This window comes from Vombatus ursinus, unplaced genomic scaffold (assembly GCF_900497805.2).
Source record: "Vombatus ursinus unplaced genomic scaffold, bare-nosed wombat genome assembly UNPS02014830.1, whole genome shotgun sequence".
NCBI classification, from domain to species: Eukaryota; Metazoa; Chordata; class Mammalia; order Diprotodontia; family Vombatidae; genus Vombatus; species Vombatus ursinus.
The window spans coordinates 49,588,842-49,599,336 of record NW_020954608.1 but is presented as its reverse complement, the minus strand read 5'-3'; the positions used below and the strand labels follow the sequence as shown (position 1 = coordinate 49,599,336).

The window sequence follows — 10,495 nt, the reverse complement described above, 5'->3', positions numbered from 1 at the left end:
AATAACAAGTATGATTGTATGGCTTGATCTTAGAGCATATAGAGAGGACAAAGTGTAAGAAGACTGAAAATATTGGAAGGGGTCAAGTTGTGAAAAGCTTTAAAATGCACAACAGAGGAGCTCCTATTTGATCCTAGAAGTAAAAAAAGAACCGTTGGAGTTAATTGAGTCAAAGGGTGACATGGTCCCTATGGGCATCTCATCTCAGACCTAGCATGTCTGAAACCAGAACTCATTATCTTTTCCCGAACAAACAACTCTCCCCTTCTAAATTTCATATCAATTTCAAGGGTACCACCATCCTCATAGTCACACGGGCTTACAACCTTGGTTTTATCCTTGACTTCTCACTCAGACTCACCCCACATATTCAATCTTTTATCAAGTCTTGTCATTTTTGCCTTCATAACTTATCTCCTGTTATCTTCTTTCTACTCACAAAACAACCAACCACCATGATTGAGGTTCTAGTTACCTCTCACCCAACAATTCAATGGGCTTTTAATTGGTCTTCATGTCTCGTTTTCCCCTATTCAAATCCATCCTCCATTCAGCTATCAAAATGATTTTCCTAAAGTTCAGGGCTAACCACATCACACACACACACACACATACACACATACATACTCATGCACACACACACACACACATACACTCATACATACTCATGCACGCACATGCACATACACGCACACACACACGTACACATACTCCTACTCAGTGTATTGCAATGGCTCCCTACTACCTCTGCGATCAAATAAAAAATCTTCTGTTTGGTATTTAAAGTCCTTCCTAATCTGCCTGCTTCCTGCCGTTTCAGTCTTCTTACATACTTTACTTCCCTCCATGTACTCTTATGTTCCAGCTACACTGGCCTACTTGTTATACCTCACAAATGACTCTCCATCTCCCTGTTCTGCACCTTTTCATTGGCTTTCCTCCATTCCTTGAAAGTTCTCCCTCTTCATGTCTGCTTCTCTGGTTTCCTTTAAGACTCAGCTCAGATCCCACCTTCTGCAGCAGATCCTTTCCATTCTCCCCTCTCCTCCCTACTACCTCCAGTGACTTTCCTTTGTGGCTATGTGGAGAGAAGGAGAAGTGTATGAAAGATAAAGTGCAGTTAGAAATGACAAGGTTTAGCAGCTTCTTGGCTATGTAGGCTGAGAGTGAGTAGTTAAATGTAACACTGAATATGAAAACTTGGGTCACTGGAAGTTGCACCAGACAGTAAAAGAAAACTTGATTTCACTGATTCTTTAAGAGAGGCAAATACTGTACGGCTAATTCTTCCATTAAAAAACAAACAAACAAACAAACAAAAACTAAGAGCATAGACAACAAAATTTTCATTCTTTAAACACAACACATTTTTTAAAATACACTTCAGTTCTAGATTATGTCTGGTTAATGAAGAAGGTCAACATGGGAAGGAAAGGGAGGGATGGAAAGGTGAAGAACTTGGACAAAGAAAGAGGAAGGTGAGAGGGAAGGACAAATAGCGAGAGAGGGAAAATCTTTCAGAAAGACAGAGAATCTGGAGGCTTGAAAGTGTTGATTCTAGCTGAAAAAATAAAGTAAATTAGTGACAGGGTTAGGAGAAGACTAGAAGCTTCTAGGTGTACTGCTTTGTTGTCCAAACCCGTTCGCTGAGGGCACAGGACTTTTTCCAAATGCAGAATGCCTATTGTATTTTCCTTCCTTCACAGGAGAGAATATGAAGGACGCCCGCTTTCCCTTGCTTCAGGATTATTGTGGGCGGGAAGAACCTACTAGCCATTTTGCCAAGGAAGGTCCCTGTTTTGCAGTTTGTGACTAATAGAGAAGATATATTTTATCTTGTAAAAACACTGGGAAGACTTAGCCTTAAAGAGCCTACAGTGTCTTTTGGACTGCTTATTTCTGGACATTTAAAATATTGGACCAAATTCAACCAAACATGATAAAGGATGAGATGCTCTACAGAGGACAGAAAGTACGCCACTCCTGAAGAGTTTGGTTTATCTTTTGCTGGTTGGACTTAGTTTAAAGCAAGTACAATATATACATATATATATACATATATATATTTTTGGTGACTATCTCAGAAAGAAAAGTTGCTTTCACTATGTGTCACTAGTCTATTATTAGCATCTAATAACTCTTCACTATTAAAGAGAGAGGCATGAACATACATCAAGTAATTGCAATTCTGCACAAGGAAATAAGAATATTGCTGTTATTGTTTACCCTAGCATTAAGGTACTGTACCAGGTTAAGGGTGGAGAGGATAATGGGCAAGGAAGCAGGGACTCTATACCAGTGGAATTTTTTTTCCTGTTCCAAATATAAAAGCTGTAATACAGCTCTGATATAGAATGGAAAAGAAAATATTGTCTTAATTGTTCTAGTTGTTGACGGGTTTTTTCTTTTTGATTAGCAATAGAATGTTTCATCCTTGACCCTTTGGGACTTATATCACTGTCTATGTTTCTTTTCAGTTGGTCTGGGTTCAGAAAAGCTTACAGTCTGTTTCTCTTTAGGCTCTGTTGATATACCATTTAGGTGTCCAAGCAATTTTTGGTGCTTGGAGATCTATCATTCCTATTTTGTTAAATGGCATAGCTCTCTCATATGGCAGACACTCCTTCACCCATGTGAAGGGCTGGGAATTCATGAAACTATGAAGAGGAATTGCGGTATTCTAGGAGAATTACCTGGCTGTGTTTTGGGGATGCTGACAAGCAATCAACATGAGTCCCAGCAGGAATTTTCATTTACTCTCGGGCTGTCAATTTCATTTATTATTGGTGTAATTAGTAACCTTTTATGATTTGAGCATTGTGTAATGACATTATGTAACTGTGTATTGTGACAAGAATGCTGTCAAAACAGGCACTTCATGGCATTGAGAAGCCTGTTTCTTTGTGTCACTGCAATACTCATTTGTCTAAGAGTTGATGATACTGAGAGTATAAGGAAAAACATTTAGAATGGAAAGTCAGCATTCACCAACCGCTCACTGCGACAACGTTGCTCTTGTCAAGAAAATGGAAGGTTTCTCCCTGGATGCTTTGTACTTCCTGGTTTCTTGGTTAAGTGCATCTTCCCTAGAAACTTCTTTGGAGATCCCTACAGCTTCTTGTGGGTCAGTGTATATGGGAAGGTTGGATATTTTTTGACAACCTTAGCAGTTATGAAGGATGTCAGGCAGATAGCATTGATACCAAGGCTTCACTGTTGAGAGGGTTTAGCCAGAAAACTTAGGAAAGTTTCCCACAAGGCATAGACCTTGTATTTCAGTTCTTACTTTGACAAGTCTATGGCCAAAGATTCATTCTCCTTGGTCAGGTCAATATGACATGAGTTATGACTCAAAAGAGGTTACTGTTTATCCCCTCCCCTTTCTTTTTTCCACTGCTATTTCTCACTCTTGTTAAGTCTGACACCACTTCTTACTAGTATAATAATTTCATCATTTTGAAAAATCAACACAGCACAGGGGGAAAAAACTAATAGCCATAGTGTGATATTCATAGGCTTTCACAAATGAGTCAGACCATTGATGAAAACTACAGCTGAGGAGTTCTATGGTTAAGAATAGAATTTTTTTTTTTCAAAATTGTCGCCCAGAAACTAGCAACCTGTTTTAAAAAAAAATGTAATAGCATTTTACTCTGGATAGTCTCTGGAAATCAAGAACTTCATAAACATCTCATTAATCTCTTCAAAACCTCTAGAAAGAAGGGATTGAGTATCACTCTGTGATAGATGGCTAGGCTAAGGAACATGGAAATTTGATTAGTTCCCCCCCCGCCAAATGGTTAACACAGCAAGGCAAATGACAGAATCATGGAACTTCAAAGCAGGAAGTAACCAAAAGGTCATCTAGTCCACCATTTACCTGAACAAGAATTAATTCTACATCAGGTTGGCAAGTGGTCATTCAGCACTGCCTAAAAACCTCTAGTTAGTGAGTTTGACTACCTCCTAAGGCAAGCCAATCCACTCTACCCCATGGACAATTCCAATTTTTAGGAAATTTTTCCCCAAACTAAAGAAAAATAGCTTCCCTGAACATTAACAATAATAATAGTAGCTGGCATTTATATTGCACTTTAAATACTCCTAAGCACTTAGCAAATACTGTTCCATTTTATCCTCCAAATAACTCTATGAAGAAGATATTACGGGTATTATTCTCCCCATTTTACAGATAAAACAAATTGAGGCTCAAAGAGGTTAAATACCTTTCCCATAGTCACACAGCTAGTAAATGTCAGAGGCAGAATTAAAATCCAGTTCTGCCTAATGTCAAGTTCACTGCTCTACCCACTAAGCTCTGAGTCTTGGAAGCCAAGCTGAATAAATGTCTTTCCTCTTACACAAGGCAGCACTTCAAAATATTGAAGACAGACACATTCCATCTAAGTCTTCTCTTCTCCAGGCTCAACATCACCAGATCCTTGTCTAGCATGACATCAAAGCTTTTCATAATCCTCATCTCCTTAAAATGTGGTACTCAGAACTGAACATAGTACTCCAGATGTGATCTGACAAAAGGAGAATACAGCAGAGACATCACCTCCCTGGACTCCATCATATTTGGTTACTGTATCATGCTGTTGAGCTTGTAGCCCACTAAAGCCCCCAGATCTTTTATTCAGAACATCTGCAATCCAGCAATACCTCCCTTGTTGTGTTTTGGGAAATTGATTTACCATACCCAAGTGTAAAGAATGAAGGGGGGGGGGAGAGAAAAGGAGGAGCAGAAAGAGAAACAGAATTTGAGCTTCAGCACGAGATGGATTCCAAGGAGGAGGAGGAATAGGAGCCAGGACATCGAGCCAAACAGAGATACTCCATTCTGAACTCTTGGAATGGACATATAAAGATAGAAATCATCTGTTTTAATATTCCTTCTAAGAACCAAATACTAGAGAATTCAATACTCAGAAGGAATATAATTCCTTCTGAGTACTATATTCCCTGAGACAATTTTGACAACCTTGGAAAAGATGACTCAAAGAGCTCCAGACATTCAGCACTTCATACCAGCTCATTTTGGGAAGGGTTCCGGAAATACTGTATGTAATGGTTGTGATTTAGGACCAAAAGTCATTCTGTTAGCTTGTAGATTGCCTACTCATCTTCATACCATGTAATGGAAAGAACACTGGAACATGTTTTAGGAAACTTGAATCCTAACTCTGGCAAAGAAACTTGTGACCTTTGGCAAGTCACTAAACTTCTCTGGGCCTCAGTTTCCTAATTTTTTACATCGGAATATTAATGCCTTTTCTACCTACCTCACAGAGTCATTGTGAGGGTTAAATAATACAAATGTAAAAATGCTTTGAAAAATTCTATAAAAATTTTGTAGGGAAAAAAGTGACTACTCTATTCTTATCCTTTGAGCCAGAGATCTATTTCTGAGCATATACTTCGAGGAATAGAGGTTAGATAATCAGCTTCAGAGCTGCCAAGACCTGGGCACAAGTCTTGCCTCTGACATATTAGCTGTGTGACCCTGGACAAGTCACTTAAATTCTCCATGCTCTAGGCAATTTTCTAAGACCATAAGTTGCAGAGAAGGTGCCAATTTGCATTGGTGAAGGGGTGCTTCCTTATTTAGGAGTTCTCTGTACCAGTAAAATCACAGATCTTGCCCCTATCCCTATACTCCAAGGTAGTCAAAGATAAGAAAGAAAGGTCCCATGTGCACCAAAATATTAACAGCAGAACTTTTTCTTTTGGAAAAGACCTGGAAACAAAAAACCCATCAATTGAGAATGGCTAAATTATACTTTAGTCTATGAATAGGATGGAATATGATTGTACCATTAAACATGATGAAATGTGAGGAATTCAAAGAAACATGGGAAGATTTGTATGAACTCCTACAGAGTGACGTAAGCAGAACCAGGAAAGCAATATACACAATGACTACAATGAAGTAAACAAAAAAAGAACAATAACATAAAAATGAACACTGTGTGATTATAAAGGCCAGTCTTGGCCCTGGGGGGAAAAATAAGAAAACTCATCTCCCTCCTTTCCTTGGAGAGTTGTGAGAATATGAGGATGAATGTTACCTACACTGTCAGATATGGTCAATGTGTCAGTTGGTTTTGCTTAATGCTTTTTAAAAATTTGTTACAAGGGAAAGTTCACAGGGGAGGGCAGAGGGGAGGGGCATATTTGAAAATGACTGTGATGTAAAAACAAAAGGCATCAATAAAACAAAAAGAAGAAAAGTATCATCCAAATGTAATATTATTTATTATTATTATTATCATTATTATTTGACTAGACCTATGATTATAATTAGTAACTGCAGATAGTTCGTTGAATCTCTCCTAAAAAAATTAAGAAATTATAGGAGATGTTTGGGTTTCTGGCTTTTAGGAAATCTTCATTTGCTGGGTCTGGATATGAGAAGAATTGGTCTGGGATTTCCTTCTTCTGCCTTAGCTTTTGACCATCAACCAAGGACCTTGGAGATGAGATGAATACTTTACTGAATAAAATAATTTTTCCATTCTGTCTTTGACAAAGCCCTGATTCCAAACTAATCAGTTCCCACTCAGTCTTAAGACCCTAATGTAAACATTCTAATGTTAGAATTAGTAGACAAAGGAGACCACCATGGCCTGTGTGTTAAAGAGGCTTTTCTATTGTGAGCTAATCCATCCTAAATACCAATATATCCAATTTGTGACCTGAAAATTCTATGGCTAGGAGAAGTGAGTGTCTGGAACTCTAAATTATTTAAGGTCAGGTGCCATAGAACCCAGATTCTCAAATCATCTCTCTTGAGTACTAAATGTGAAAATCATTCTATCTAATTTGTGATTCTACTGTAGTGTATGCATCCTTACATTAATGCTGTCCTTTTCAATACTGCTTTTCTTTGTGTACAGACAAAGTTTCCTCATTTTCCATATGTAAGAGTAACATGAATTGAAATTAGAAAAAAAATTTTTAAAAATCTAGTTTTCGCCTAAAATTTTACAAAGATAATCTATCTTTTATTAAATGTACTAGAAGGGGGCAATATGCTTTCCCATGAGAGCTTTAAATTTTCATTCCAAGCAGATCCCTTTACCAAGAAAGAAGTATTTAAAAAAACTACTTCATTTCCAGGAATCTTCACTTCTCATTGTCTCTAGTGAGTGCTGATTCCAGCTAGCTGGGTGCTAGAGATGCTGGCCTTGGTCCAAAAGTCAGCACTTTCTAGGTTGTCTTTCAGTAACTAAAATGCCTGCCGCTGTGTAGCAGGAAGTGCTCACCATTCATGCTGGAACAAGCCCAATGCAATCTGCTATAAAATGAACTGGCTGTTCTAATCCACAGAGGCACTGCCTGGTGCCTCACACAGGATTAGAGTCAACAGGTTATATTGGCACACAAAAAATAACTACTATGTGAGTCAAAACCCACTTTTTAAAAACACACAGAAAGCGGCACACAGAAATTGAAACCTACACCCCTTATTTTAAATGGCATTGTTTGATGCATTTAAAGATAGCTTTAAGACACAACTATCTACTCATAGAAGTTACATTTGGTTTGTCTACCTACCTCATATGGTTTTCTTTTCTGTTCAGGCTTATCACAAAATGTTATCCTGAGGCATTATTTAACCATACTTGGAATAATGAATTCAATTGTAGCACCACTTTTTAAGGGGGATTGAACAAACTACTTGAAGGGCCACCAGTGTAATGAAAGGTCTGTAAATATGAATTAATTAATATTAAAAAACATTCATTAAATGTTTACTATGTAGCAAGCACTATGCTAAGGGGTAGAGATATAAATAATAAAATCAAAGATAATTCCTTCCCTCTAGAAATTTATATTTGTGGGGAGGAGACAGTGGGGAAATTACACACATGGAGAGTTTGTCCAATGAGGTACACTCGGATCCTGAAAGGTAAGCTGAGTCATGGGAGAGTGTGTTAACATATATCTTCCAGGAACAATGGCAGAGTTGATTTGATTATGGTTCCAAAATTGTTATTGTTTAGTCATTTTAGGTCATATCCAATTCTTCATGACCCCATTTGGGGTTTTCTTGGCACAGATACCGGAATGGTTTGCCATTCCCTTTTCCAGTTCATTTTACAGATGAAGAAACTGAGGCAAACAGGGTTAAGAGACTTGCCCAGGGTTACATAAGTAGTAAGTGTCAGAGGTCAGACTTGAACTCACAAAGATGAGTCTTCCTGACTTCAGGCTCAGTGCTCTATCCACCATGCCACCAAGCTGCCTGCTATGGTTCCAAAACTGGAGGGGAAAAATGGGGAGTAAGTTAGAAATGTTACCTACAAAGGGGCAAGGCCATTGTTGAGAATAGGAAGTGAAATGAAGGTGGGCGGCTTCTGAAATAGTGGACCAGAAGAGGCACTCTTCATCAATAGCCTCAAAGCAGGAGTTCCAGAGATGAAAAGGTTAAAATTTCTAGGGTATGGTCTCTGATTTAAGCAGGTTGCTGTTGAGAAAATGTCTAGAGAAAAGAGAAATGGTTTGAAAGGATTGTGGATATTTAGCCTAGAGGCAAGAGATCTGTCTTCAAAATATTTTATAAATATCACAAGGTTGGAATGGATCTTTCAGGAGTGTATCAGCAATCTTCCATAGCTTACCTTTCCTTGGATACTTGCAGTGATGATAAATTCACTGTCACATTTGATAGATCTTATGTGATGGTTCACTGTCACATGAGGCAGACCTTTTTGTTAGATACCTCTAGTTTATTAAGTAGGTTTTTTGAGCTTAAAGCAATAGAAGAAAATCAATGTGAAGTTAGCCTAGATGACCTTAGCAATTGTTAATATTGAAAAGCACAATACAAGTCATTTTGTGCAAACGTCTATCACCAGCATTCCTGATTGATGGTCATAAATGTTTGACAAACTCATGGTTTAACATTTCCTTCTTTTCAGATGAAACCTAAGATCCTTTCCAGCACTAAGATTCTATGATCCTACTGGTACAAGAAATTTGAGACATGAATCATATTTCCCTTTTAGCTTTATAAAAGAGTAATGCAGAAACCAAATTCATGAATTTGTCCCAGGAGACTGAGTGGGCTGTGATAATCATAAGATTATGTGCATCATTTCAGAACACTTGTGTAGCTATGTTGTAATGTCTATAGTGAAATGTATAATGGTTTCAGTTCTCTATAGGGATCCAGAAAATGGGGCTAACTCTTCAGGGAAGCTACGCAGGTTCAAAATTCTTGGACTAGGTTCCCCCGTGCAATAGAACACCCATGCTTTGGAAAGGCCAGGTGCTAGAAAAGTGGACTTTTCCATGACAGTTATATTGGTGCTAATCATGGATTGCATTTACCATACAATATGGTAAAAAGTTTTTTTTTTAAACTGATGCAAAGTGAAGGAAGCAGAGCCAGGAAAATAGTATACACAATGACTACATCAATGTGAATGATAAGAACAATCACTACAGAATAATAAAAAATAATCCCAAAAAGGAGACCTGGGAAGATGCTGTCCCCTGCTCCTTTATAGAGGTTGGAGGGGGGAGGAGTTGGTGATCTATGACCATGGAACATTGCATAATGCCGGATTTTTTTCAATGTGTTGATAGTTTTTGCTGGGGAGGGGAGGTTCCCGTTTTTCTTCCCTTTCTTAGAAAAAAAATTGTTATAAAAGGGAAGGGAATAGATGGGATCCAAGGAGAAATATAAACAACATAAAAAGAAAAGGTTTTAATAAAATAAAATAAAAATTTAATAAAAATCATTTTATAAAAGTAATCTGTTTTATGAAGTAAGATTTTAGGCTATAGCAAGGAACCTTAACACTGGATCCTAGGATTTTAGATCTCCAGAGCTGGAACTGGAACCTCACAGATCAAAAGGAGGAGGCTGTGACTCAGAGAGGCTCATAAAGGGAGTCATCCTTGGATGTAGAATTTGAATTCAAGTCCTCCTAACTAAAGGGAAGTGCTTTTTTAAAAAATTGTACAAGTGAGGCCAAATAGCTAACCCTCAGGGAAACTAGCAATGCTATATTTTAAACCAACGAAGTCCTATTGATGATCATTCTATAGTGAGTCTGGAGAGAAGAGTACCCTCTAAACACCCTACGCAAGGTAATGCCCCAAGTTATGAACTCCTGTAAATTTAAACCTTAGATTCTGCCTTGTTTAGTCCCCTAATGTTATAGTTGGGGAAATAGATTCAGAGGTTAAGTGACTTGTACACACTTAGTGCTAATTAATGGCAGAGTGAGTTATTGTCATCTGGGACTGGTTAAGGCTGGTCCTGTGACAATTTAGGTCCAATATTTGAATGAAGTGACACTCATAGATTATGGAAAAGTTAACAAAAAGAGGTTTACTTAGCCACTACATAGAAAGGATACTCAACAAGGATACAAGGAACACTTCCCGCAGTTAGACACAGCTTCTCAAGTTTCCATACTGAAGGGGAAGGTAGAGTGAGCTTCTCCCCACCCTGATACATCCACCAAGGGGAAGGACC

The 10,495-nt window shown here is 38.1% G+C and overlaps 1 protein-coding gene across 2 annotated transcripts in view; it reads left to right on the top strand.

Moving 5' to 3' along the window:
* PTPRO (protein tyrosine phosphatase, receptor type O) overlaps window positions 1–6,160 on the top strand; it is a 200,363-nt gene extending 194,203 nt beyond the window's left edge. For both annotated transcript variants that reach the window (XM_027838702.1, XM_027838703.1), the window contains one exon: window positions 1,707–6,160. The gene's annotated coding sequence lies outside the window, so the exon portion shown is untranslated. The remainder of the gene's footprint in view (window positions 1–1,706) is intronic.
* Window positions 6,161–10,495: the final 4,335 nt, after the last annotated feature.